An 11,671-nucleotide genomic window follows, 5' to 3' on the forward strand; every position below is an offset into this window, starting at 1 on the left:
GAATTTATTGCTAAGTATTGTAACGTTCAACCCATCTGTTTGTATTGGCATATTTTCTCATTTCAGTACATCGGGCTAGGATGCTAGTGAAAGCCACACATATCCTTTACATATAAATATGGAATGAAAATAGAGAAATGTAAAGATGGTGGCGACGACTGCTAAATCACTGTATAGTTCCAGCCGTGTCTGATGCTGTGCAGGTGAAGAAGACAGTGCTTGTCTGCCTAAGGGACAAAACTGTATCTTTGTCATTTTGCAGTTGAGCTATTGGTTGGGCAGTCAGCATGTATCAGCTTGGTCTTAGGGAGGCAATTTAATGGAAGGTGAAAGGTCAAAGATAAAAATATAAATCTGAGCTCCTCTGCCTCCCCTCCCCCCTTACTGCCAAAACTAAGGCTCTAAGCCTCCCAGGGCAGAACTCTTATTTGCTTTGGGTTTCAATCGTTTACTAGTCCTACTCAGTTGAGTTATATACAGCATTTTTTGGAAACCTACCTTTACTCAAAGCAGGTCACGCACACAACCGCACCCAAATATAGTCTAAATACAGTACAATGCATAAGAAAATGTATAATATTCCTACTACATAACACTAAAAAGTAAGTAATTAACAGCTCATTTAACATGCATCAAAATGTAAGTGACCATAAAGGTTAAAAAAACACATTAACTCCAAAAGGATCTCTTCACCTCGCAGGGGGTTGACCTGGCTTGTGTGACGGAGACCTGGGTGCGCGAAGGGGAAACTGTTACCTTACGAGAGATGGCGCCCCCAGGTTTCTCCGTCCTCCACCAGTCGCGGACTGTGGGCCGGGGGGGAGGGGTGGCATTATTAATCCGAGAAGATTGTTCTTTCAGGGCTCTGCCATCGCCATCGATCCCCGGCATTGAATGTGTTGGCCTAGTGTGGGGCTCCGAGGTGAGCTTGGCTGTCTGGCTGGTGTACCGGCCACCTAGCGCACCAGCAGCCACCCTGTCAGGCCTGTTGGAGGCGGTGGCCGGCTGGGCCTTGGAGTTCCCCAACCTATTGGTACTGGGGGACTTCAACATCCATGCTGATGCCACTCCCTCCTCACAGGCTCTGGACCTGGTGTCTTCCATGGCGACACTAGGGCTCTCCCAGTTTGTTTCGGGCCCCACACATCAAGCAGGCCACACGCTGGATTTGATCTTTGGCGCCGGTATAGATGTGATCATGTCTCCCTCGATGAAGGTGCCATGGTCTGATCACTACGCACTGAAAGCCAGGATTGATTTTCCACCCCCACCCCGCTTAGGTGGCGAGCCAATTTGGGCTCGCCCGCGGAGGCTGATGGACCCTGATAGATTCCGTCAGGCCTTGCGGGACCTTGCTCCCCCTGGCGACTCATTGACTGAGCTTGTTGAGGGCTGGAATACCCAGCTCCTGGCAGCCATCGATGAGATCGCACCTAAGCGCCCTCTGCGACCCCGCAGAAACCGGGCCCCCTGGTTTACCGAGGAGCTTCGGAAAATGAAGCGGGACCTCAGACGGCTAGAGCGAGTATGGCGGGGTGCCCGTGACGGAGCCTCAAGAACATCTTATAGGGTTTTTATGAAAACCTATGAGATGGCAGTGAAGGCCGTTAAGAAGTCTTACTTCTCGGCCTCCATTGCATCCGCTAGCTCTCGCCCGGCGCAATTATTTAGCATAATTCGGTCTCTAACGTCCGTTGAAGGACAGCCAAATTTAAATAACAATCTGACACACAGCTGTGAGGCATTTGCGAGCTTTTTTGCGGAGAAGGTCCTGTTGCTCCGCCATGACCTCCCTGCCAATTTGGATACAATAAAGGAACTGGAGGCCCCTCGACTGTCCTCGGGTCCAGTATTGGACCACTTTGACCGGATATCTCCAGCCGATGTGGACAGATTCCTCCAAGCTGGAAAGCCCACCACCTGTCCTCTTGACCCGTGCCCGTCATGGCTGATTAGAGCGTGTCCAGACGAGGTGCGGGCCCCCCTGGGGGATATCATCAATTTGTCCCTTGGCACCGGGATATTCCCAGGGGACCTGAAGGAGGCGGTGGTGCGTCCGCTCTTAAAGAAAACATCGTTAGATCCCTTAGATCTATCCAATTACCGCCCGGTCTCGAATCTTCCATTCCTGGGTAAGGTGATTGAGAGAGCGGTTGCTGAACAGCTTGGTAGGTTTCTGGATGAAACATCTGCTTTGGATCCATTCCAGTCCGGCTTCCGTGCTGGTCATGGGACCGAGACGGCTCTGGTCGCCCTAACAGATGATCTCCGCAGGCAGCTGGATCGAGGCGGGTCGGGGCTGCTGATTCTTCTAGATCTGTCAGCAGCCTTTGACATGGTCGATCACGAACTCCTGGACCACCGCCTTGCCGACGTGGGGATCCAGGGCACAGTCCTTCAATGGCTGCGCTCGTTTCTCTCTGATCGGGGACAGAGGGTGGCGCTTGGGGGGGAATTGTCATCGCGTCACTCCTTGGTGTGTGGAGTGCCTCAGGGTGCGATTCTCTCCCCGATGCTTTTTAACATCTTTATGCGCCCCCTCGCCCAGCTTGTCCGGAGTTTTGGGCTGGGTTGCCATCAGTATGCTGATGACACCCAACTCTATCTCTTGATGGATGGCCATCCTAACTCGGCCCCAGACACACTGACCAGATGTCTGGAAGCTGTGGCTGGATGGTTACGTGGGAGCCGGTTGAAGTTAAATCCTTCGAAGACAGAGGTCCTCTGGCTGGGGCGGGACGATATGGGATCGAGGGGGCAACTCCCATCTCTTGCGGGGGTGCAATTAGTGCCAGCACCGTCTGTTAAGAGTTTGGGTGTAATCTTCGATACCTCCCTCTCTATGGAGGCGCAGATTACAGCTATAACAAAGGCGGCATTTTTCCATCTCCGCCAAGCTAAGCAGTTGGCCCCTTATCTCTCTCGCCCTGACCTAGCCACTGTGATCCATGCGACGGTCACCTCCAGACTGGATTATTGTAACTCGCTCTACGTGGGGCTGCCCTTGAGACTGACCCAGAAACTCCAGCGGGTGCAGAATGCCGCAGCGAGACTCCTTACGGGGTCTTCGCTGCGGGATCACACTCATCCGGTGCTATACCAGCTGCACTGGCTCCCGGTGGAGTACAGGATCAGGTTTAAGGTGCTGGTTTTAACCTTTAAAGCCCTATACGGCCTAGGACCCTCGTACCTACGGGACCGCCTCTCCTGGTATGCCCCACAGAGAAACCTACGGTCTACAAATAATAACACCCTCAAGGTCCCAGGCCTCAGAGAGGTTAGGCTGGCCTCAACTAGAGCCAGGGCCTTCTCGGCTGCAGCTCCAACCTGGTGGAATGCTCTGACACAAGAGACCAGGGCCCTGCGGGACTTGACATCTTTCCGCAGGGCCTGCAAGACAGAGTTGTTCCGCCAGGCCTTTAGTCAGGGCGCAGCCTGACCCCCTCCTCTGGCAACCTGCACAGAATTTTGTTTAATCGGTTGCCACCAATGTGATTTTAACTAATTTTTATAATGAAATTTTTTTAGAATGTGTCATTATTTGATTGTTTATTTGATTGTTGTTAGCCGCCCTGAGCCCGGCTCAGCTGGGGAGGGCGGGATATAAATAAAATTTATTATTATTATTATTATTATTATTAATGCCGATAATGTCAGTGCATATCCATGCTGCTCCCAACCATCTTCTATATGTCAACCCAAAGTTCCAGAAACATCATGGCCTTCTGAAAGCTGGAGGGTGAGGCAAAGCCATCTCCTGAGTAGACACATTAAAGGCCATTGACCTAAATTAGGCATGTTCATTAATTTCTATGGTCTGCTCTGGCTACCACTCAATGTCTAGGGCATTTTAGTTTAGGGGTGGGGTGGGGAGAGATGTGACATTGGCATTGTGTGGGGAAAGTGATTAGAGATAGTCTTTTCTCCTTCTGTCATAACGCTAAAATTCAGGGGTGCCAACTTGAATAAGATATTGGGGGAGGCAACTGCTGCTCCGCAAAACCAATCACATGACATAGTGCACACACACCATGTGAATGGCAATGGCCATTAACTTTAGAGGGCTGCAGCCCCCTCAAATATTTTGTTGGGGGAGTGGCGAAGGGACCTTGGCCCCTGGGAGTTGGCTCCTATGCTAGAATTCATTGACACCAATGAAGCTGAATATTGATATAGGCCAGACAAAAGGAGGTACTTCTTGTCAGCATCGCCCTAGAGCCAGTGCAACAACTGGACTCATGCACCTCAACCCCGACTGGGCTAGGCGAGCAGGGTAGCACCGCCAGAGACCTCCTTTCTCACAGGAACAGGTCACAGTGCTGTAGACTCACAGCTTAGAGCTGAGAGCGCCGGATTCACTGTCTCAATAATACAGTCGTTGCGCAGCAGAGTTTTGCAGAGTCTTGCAGAGTATAAACCACTCGGAGAGCAGCTCTGTAGAATATCTTCCTTTTATTCTGTAACTACAACTATGATACAAAACTATATACAGAGCTGAACATTCTAAGCATAAATCAATGCTACACTGAGAGTCTGCAGCTGCTCTTAGCAGCAATCTTATCTCTAGGATCTCTAACACTCTCACTCTCTCCGATACACTGACTGACTGACTCTCTCTCACACACACAGATATGTTGCTGGGCAGAATAAGTAGATAGGCAGGACACGCCTCCTTCTCTCTGGAGAGTCAGCAGAGACCATCAGGAGATCATCAGGAGATTCTTGGGTATGGGAGGGGTGAAATCTCCTCACTTCTCTGCACAGTGCATAGTTAAATCATGGAGTTTGCTAGCACAAGAAGTCTTGATGGCTGCTAGCAAAATGCCTCTGAATGCTAATTTCTAGGGAATGTGAGCAGGAGAGTGTTGTGGCCCTCACATTCTGCTTCTGGGCTTCCCATAGACATCTGGGTGGCAACTGTTGGCACAGGATTCTGGACTAGATGTGGCTTTGGTCTGATCCAGTGAGACTCTTCTCATGCTCTTAAGTTCTATATGTCATTAAAAAAAACAATTAAACAAATTCATGGTGGATTGGTCACTGTGGGAAAACAAAATGCTGGAGTAGGTGGAGATGTTGTCTGTTCCAGCTGGGCTTTTCTTACATTCTTATGATCTTAAAGTCTCAGGTTCCATCCTTGGCATCTCCAGGTAAGACAGAAGGGCCTGGGAAGACTGTGGTTGGAGACTCTGGAGAGTCACTGAGAGTCAAAGGAAACAGCACTGAGCAAGATCTTCTGACTCCATATCCATGAGCTTCATATCCCCCTTTGCTTGAATTAAATTGCATGCCATAGTATCTGTAAATCTTGCTATCTAAAGGCATCCCAAAGTCAAGTGCATTTATACTGACAATATAATTCTTTTGAATCTTAAAAAATTAAAAATCAATGTAATTATGAACTGAGTAGTAGATCTGTGCTGTATAATTCCAAAAAGATTGAAGCCAACTATTTAGGGGAATTACATTAAGTATGTCCTGGAGGTGAGGTTGGAAATAATTGCTAAGAAGCTCGTTTAATGGTCTAACATTGAATACTGGCGTGACCTTCTGTACCTGGGAGCTCAAGACTAATTAGAAGGGAAGGGAAATTGGGGTCCGAAAATCAATATAAATTATGCAAACTGGACAAAAATGCTAATGGGATAAACCATGGACAAAAAAATAATAAAAATCTTAACACAGCTTCATTGACTAGTGTCGTGCTATCATTATGCTTTTAAGGAATAATTTCTGAATAGAAGTCTGGAGATCTTTACTGCTAATTTGCTTGCAGAAAAGACAGTTCACAATCTGCTGCTACCTCTGCCAAAAATTCTGTCTTCTTCCATTATCTCACTTCCTAGAAGGCACATGGTAGATGGAAAAATGGGAGGTGTGATGCCAAAACACAATTTTTCATACTAAGATATTACAGAACTGTGTCGCTAGAGAAGCTAACAGTCTTCCACTATTCCCTCACATGGGTAAGTCACATGTTAGAATGCTGGTGTTCAACTTCCTCTCTTCTTCCCTTCTTTTCTCTGCTATGACAATGATCCTTTCACTTGGGACTTAACACCAGTGAGAAGCCCTGTCAGTTTTCGGTGACATGAGTCCTAGGAGCATTAATATATAGTGCTTTTAAAAATATTCTCTTTTACTTTCCTGCAGAAATCATCTTTATCATGTAAATTCTTGACTGGTCTGCTTTTCAGAGCCATAGGCTCCCAGAGACAGTTCAAAAGTAAAACCTGGGAGATGGAGAAGTTTCTGTACTTTGTCTATCTCTTTCTCTCTCCCACTGGATGGTGGGTTGAGGCATGACTGCTGGCTGAGCATTCAGGTGACACCACACACTCTTCCCTATGTGCTTTTATTCCATCACAACACCCACTGTGAATCCAACTCCAGGGACTGCCTTCAAGGTTCTGAATACTGTTCATTGCTTACTTTTACTTCATGTGTTTCACAGTGTGCTCTCTGACAAAGACAGTTGATGGGGTCAAGGAGAGAGGCTCATCTCTACTCCACCCGCAGTGGCTAGGATACAGTCAGCTGTTCCCTGTAGAGATGCCCATCTGCTTCTCTTAGACAGGCCTTTGCATCCTGGCAAGCTCATAGACTACCAAGACCTAGGGGTAAACATCAGAGGAAGCGAAGCATATCTCAGCAAACCTTCTATTATGGCCCCAGATTCATGAGCCAGGGGAAAGGAGTGCAAGGGCTCTGTAAGACAGCCCCCCTGCTGGATGGATGCAAGTAGCTGTCTGGAAGAGAGGAGGAGGAGGAGGAGAGGGAAAAGAAAACACATGTAGGAAGAGTGCAGCCAATCAGGGAGAGAAGGAAACTAGCTGCCCATAGCAGCATGTGTGGTGGGACAGAGCTTCCACCAGGGTCACTGTGGCTTACCTAGACATGGGAGGAGTGGTGATGAGCTCAGGGTCATGAAGAAGGACTAGTGGGAGCACCCAATGGGTAGGGGGACTCCCATTGTTACAGCTGTGAGACCTTGCCCTTCCAAATGTCAAGAAAATTCTGCTTGGGGGTTCAAGTGTGGAGGCTCACACAAAACGTACTATATAGGCAAAAATATGTCATCTTAGCTGCTCATCCTCTAGCCCAGTAGTTCCCAATTAGGGGTGTGGGGAGCCCTGGGTGTCCATGGAATGCACCCAGGGGTCTGTGGCCCTATCCCTTGCCTCCCCCCTCCTATTTATTTTTTGTTTGTTGTCATTTTTGCATGGTAATATCACACATTTTATGGTCTGTTTTAGCGCTGTGTGATTTTTCAATATATTGGCCAAAATCGGTTTGGAAATCACACCACAATAACAATTTTGACCAAACAATACGCAGCAATATATTGCTCCTCATGTGAGGGAGAGCAAGGCAGCCGATTTCACACAATGATCTCAGCCAATAACGGTGCTGGTCCGAGCTGCCTTCCCTCACACTAAGGGAAAACAGGGCAGCCAGTTGTGAGGTGCTGTCTTCCCCTCATGCTGATGGAGAAGAAGAAGAGTTTGGCTTTGATATCCCACTTTATCACTACCCTAAGGAGTCTCAAAGCGGCTAACAATCTCCTTTCCCCTTCCTCCCCCACAACAAACACTCTTTGATGTGAGTAAGGCTGAGAGAACAGGGCAGCTGATTGCTCTCACTTCAAGGCACTGTGGCACTATCTTCCCCTGGCACTGAGGTGATTCCGCTTCCTCTCTGACTTCCAATCTCTGACTGCTACTTTCCTCATCCCCACGCCTGATCTCCAATTTCAGACATCATGATATTTTGGAATATCACGATGTTTAGCTGCTGATATATCACGGTGTTGAACACCAGATATCGCTCAGCCTTAGTCTCGTTTTTTTAGTATACCTAAATTCCTTTGCTTATTAGGGGCTACCCCACATTTTGTTTAAAAAAAAATGCTTTGCAGAGGTAACTACCATAGAGTTATCAAAATTTTCAAAAGTAGGAGGTCTGTGACTTGGCTTTTGAAAAATAGGGGGTTCTCAGTAATTAGCTGATTGGGAACCACTGCTCTTGCCCAATCACCTTTCTGCCATCCCAGCACCTCCTTGCCCCTGAATCCAACAAGTCCTTGAAATGCAACCTTATTCAACCTATTTTCACTGTACCTATCAGAACTCTTCTCGTAACTTCTTTAGTGGTGTGTCCCCCCCTCCCAGTTTAAGGTTCCCCCTTAACTGGTCTTTGCCAGCTTTGTGGTCAGACCTCACTCTGCCATATGTGACACTCACAGGTAAGCAGTAGTAATGCTAGTGTTGGGACAATGGACCCATGCCTCATTCTCATCAAATGCACTAGTACTGCTAGCTTATAATAAAGGGAAGTCCTATTGTGTGGTTAGCGGACAACAGAATGGTGATGTCAGCCATTGACTAGACTTGCCATAAATATAGGGAACCTGGTCTACTGCCCTTGCCTTCCCCACAGTACATTACTTTCAGCCTTTTTAACTTCCAGCTCTAATCACTGCCTGGAGGGACCCTGAGCTTAAATAAACACATGCCAGGGCTCAATTACTGTAGGGCTGCTGATGACCCCAGCCTGGCCCAGATAAAAGTAGGGGAAGAGGCCATTTCATGCTATCAGGTTGTTGGGATAGTTTTCTCTAATTAAACTGGAAAACGAAAAGAGGGAAGGTTTCGTGTGTTGCTTAACAGCCCAGACATCAAAGCAGAGGCATTATGTTCTCCATTGTAGAAGATACAAGGGAAGAGCTAGGAACACTTCAGTCACTCTCAGACATAATAAAAAGGGAAACAGAAGAAAAAGGAAGGAAAGTGTGTTAATGTATGAAAACAAATGAAAATAAAAAGAGTCTTGCTCTTAGCAGTGCTTGTTACTGTCACAGCTGTTGCCTTCAAAAGAAGATCTAACAGTTGCTTGGCACCCATGGAAAGAGGAAGCACTGTATCTGGGTCCCAAACAGCATCTTGCTAAGGTCAAACTCTCTTTTCGTGAGAAAGCCCAGCTTCTTCAGGCTTCTCTGCTCATTTGACCACACTGCCTGTTTTCATGACTGGCTCAGAAGGGGGAGTGTGAAAGGCAAAGTTTGAAAACAGGAATCAGATTAAGCAAGAAGGTATAGCAAGCTCATCAGTACATTAGTGCAGAGCAAGGGAATGAAATAGCCGAGTCCAGTTTTTGGTGTTGGGTCAAAATTGGCCCAAATTATTGTATTGGAGGAATACCCTTCTGGTCAAAAGATCTGTCCCTCACTGTCAAATAAGCACATATGATGATGACCAATGTGGGTGGTGCACATTGGAACTGGTGGGGCAGACAGCATGAAGGCCAATATTAGGTGGAGACAAAGACAATGACAGGCAGATGAAGGCAACTAAACTTATCTTCTTCTTTAATGAGTTCTACAAAGGCAACACTGAAACTAAAAAGGAGGATGCTGACTGCCAGTGTCACCTCTTGGATATTCTTGAGGGCAGACTCAAGTTGGACAATGCCCTGTTCAGCCTCATGGACCAGCCTTCACTGATGATGGCACAAAGAATATTCCTTCAGGGTAAGTGTTTTACTCCTAATTGTTGTTTGGATATACTACAGCTGGAGAAATAGGTGGGGCAACAAAGCACAAATAAGTATTGAAAGTTTTCTTTCAGTTCCTCATAAAAGCTACAACCTGACCAATTTAACAGAAGCTAAAATTAGATGGGGACGGGTTGCTTTATGGCCTCCTGACATCCCCCCCCCCTTCTTCTTCCCCTGACTGAAAATTAATACTGCACAATGGGCAATTTAGATTTCCATGCATTTAAATGAATTAACCTCTGGAAATAACCACAGACCTTTTTCTCTTCCTACTTTCTTTTTTATCTACAGGAGAAGTGGTGACCCCTGTTCAACACACACTCCTTGTCTCCCTGAACTTCTTTCTGCATCCTGCAGCAAAGAAGACCGAAAGGAGGTGGCCTCCATTTTAACTTGTACAGTTATCAGGCATGGAGGAAGAGGGGGGGAAATGCAGATCAGATTTGAAAGTATGCACGATTGGGAATAGTATGGTAAAAGGAACAAGACACTGACAAAAACACAATTTGATGTTTATCTTATTTCACAATATTCTCTGTATAATTTACATAAACACACACACTTTTGAACCACTGACAGCTTGATGAGTACTAAAAAGGAAATATATATTTTTTTAAAAAAAATCTTCCCTGAAGGGAAAATACCTCAAGGGAGAGGAGTGATTCGTCATCCATTTTGGCTATCACTCATTTCTCAGCCTAAACAGTTACTTCCCCAGAGGCTCCATGATTGATCAGAAGCAGCAAGATCCCCCCCCCCTTGCCTGCCCCAAATCTCTTTCCTTGCAATTCCTCCCACCAGCTTGTTTTCCCTCCCTTTCCCAGTCCTGTCTTTACTAGCACTATGCCTGGGGCTCTGCAAAAAGATGGAAGCGAAAGAAACAAGCCTCTGGGGAAAATGTGTGACGAAGCTGTGAGGCGCTGAGATAGAGAACAAGAGGGCTGGTCCTCGCGGAGCGCCAGAGGCAACGTCCATTCCTCTGGCATTACTCACAAATTCTCACATGCCATCCCAGAAGTGTAGGTGGGGGCAGGATGGAGAGATGAAGAATAAGACCTCTGAGAAGAAGGAAGGAAGTGTTTCAAAGTGAAAATGCTGCCAGAGAGATAGGTTTTGAAGCTCTCTAAAAGAAACAACTATATTTCTAATCTGGCCCAGCTGCACTTTGTGGCACCCAGCTCCTGTGGGAGATCTGTTGGACAGTTAGCATGGCCACAATTACCTATCCCCTGTTAATCTGCAGGTTAGACTGAACAGGACACAACCGTAGTGGGGCAGTTAGGGGATGTGTTGTCGTTGATGATGATGATGATGAAGAAGAAGAAGAAGAAGAGTTTGGATTTGATATCCCACCTTTCACTCCCTTTAAGGAGTCTCAAAGCGGCTAACATTCTCTTTTCCCTTCCTCCCCCACAACAAACACTCTGTGAGGTGAGTGGGGCTGAGAGACTTCACAGAAGTGTGACTGGCCCAAGGTCACCCAGCAGCTGCATGTGGAGGAGCGGAGACACGAACCTGGTTTCCCAGATTACGTCATTGCACTTACTTCAAAATGCAACCCACTGGCTTCCATGTATTTCGTGGCCCTCCTGCAGACTGTGGTGAGTGTGGCCTTGTACCTCTGCCTCAGAATCCTTCCCTGATGGCACCACTGCTCTGCTCTCAGAAGTTGTTAATGGGATAGGCAGAGCTTTTGCTAAGCACCAGCATCACTGCAGCTTACTTGTGTAGGGTTAGGTCAGGTTGGTAGCAAAGTCAAGGCTGTGTGGCCACACCACCCCAACTTGCCACCACCGTTTCCCAGTCCTACTCAAGTAACCTGCAGCAGTGCTGGTCTAAGAAGTCCAGCACCATTGCACAGGTCAGTTCTAACCATTGTATTCATGTTTCTGGTGAGTTCGGTACATTATAGCTTCTGCTGGTCATCACTGTTTCAAAGCATTTGCCATATTTGGGGGGAAATAAGAAGGATTCTACAAACCCCTTTTAACTTCTCTGAAGCAAAATTTTCTTTCGCTGTTTTCAAACCTCTTTTCCTCCAGCACAGTCTTCATTAATTTCCCAAGAACATTCACGTAATTGAGTTGCTTAGGCAAGAATCTTCATGGAAAGCAAA

General features: G+C 47.0%; 1 long non-coding RNA gene across 1 annotated transcript; it reads left to right on the forward strand.

The window, feature by feature from the left end:
* The first annotated feature begins 6,466 nt into the window (after positions 1–6,466).
* LOC308589224 lies at positions 6,467–10,020 on the forward strand. The gene is made up of 3 exons (XR_014009168.1): positions 6,467–6,705; positions 9,376–9,529; positions 9,847–10,020. It is a non-coding gene; the product is annotated as an uncharacterized lncRNA (long non-coding RNA).
* The last annotated feature ends 1,651 nt before the right edge of the window (positions 10,021–11,671 follow it).

Source organism: Podarcis bocagei, assembly GCF_964188305.1.
Source record: "Podarcis bocagei genome assembly, chromosome: 6".
Lineage (NCBI taxonomy): Eukaryota > Metazoa > Chordata > Lepidosauria > Squamata > Lacertidae > Podarcis > Podarcis bocagei.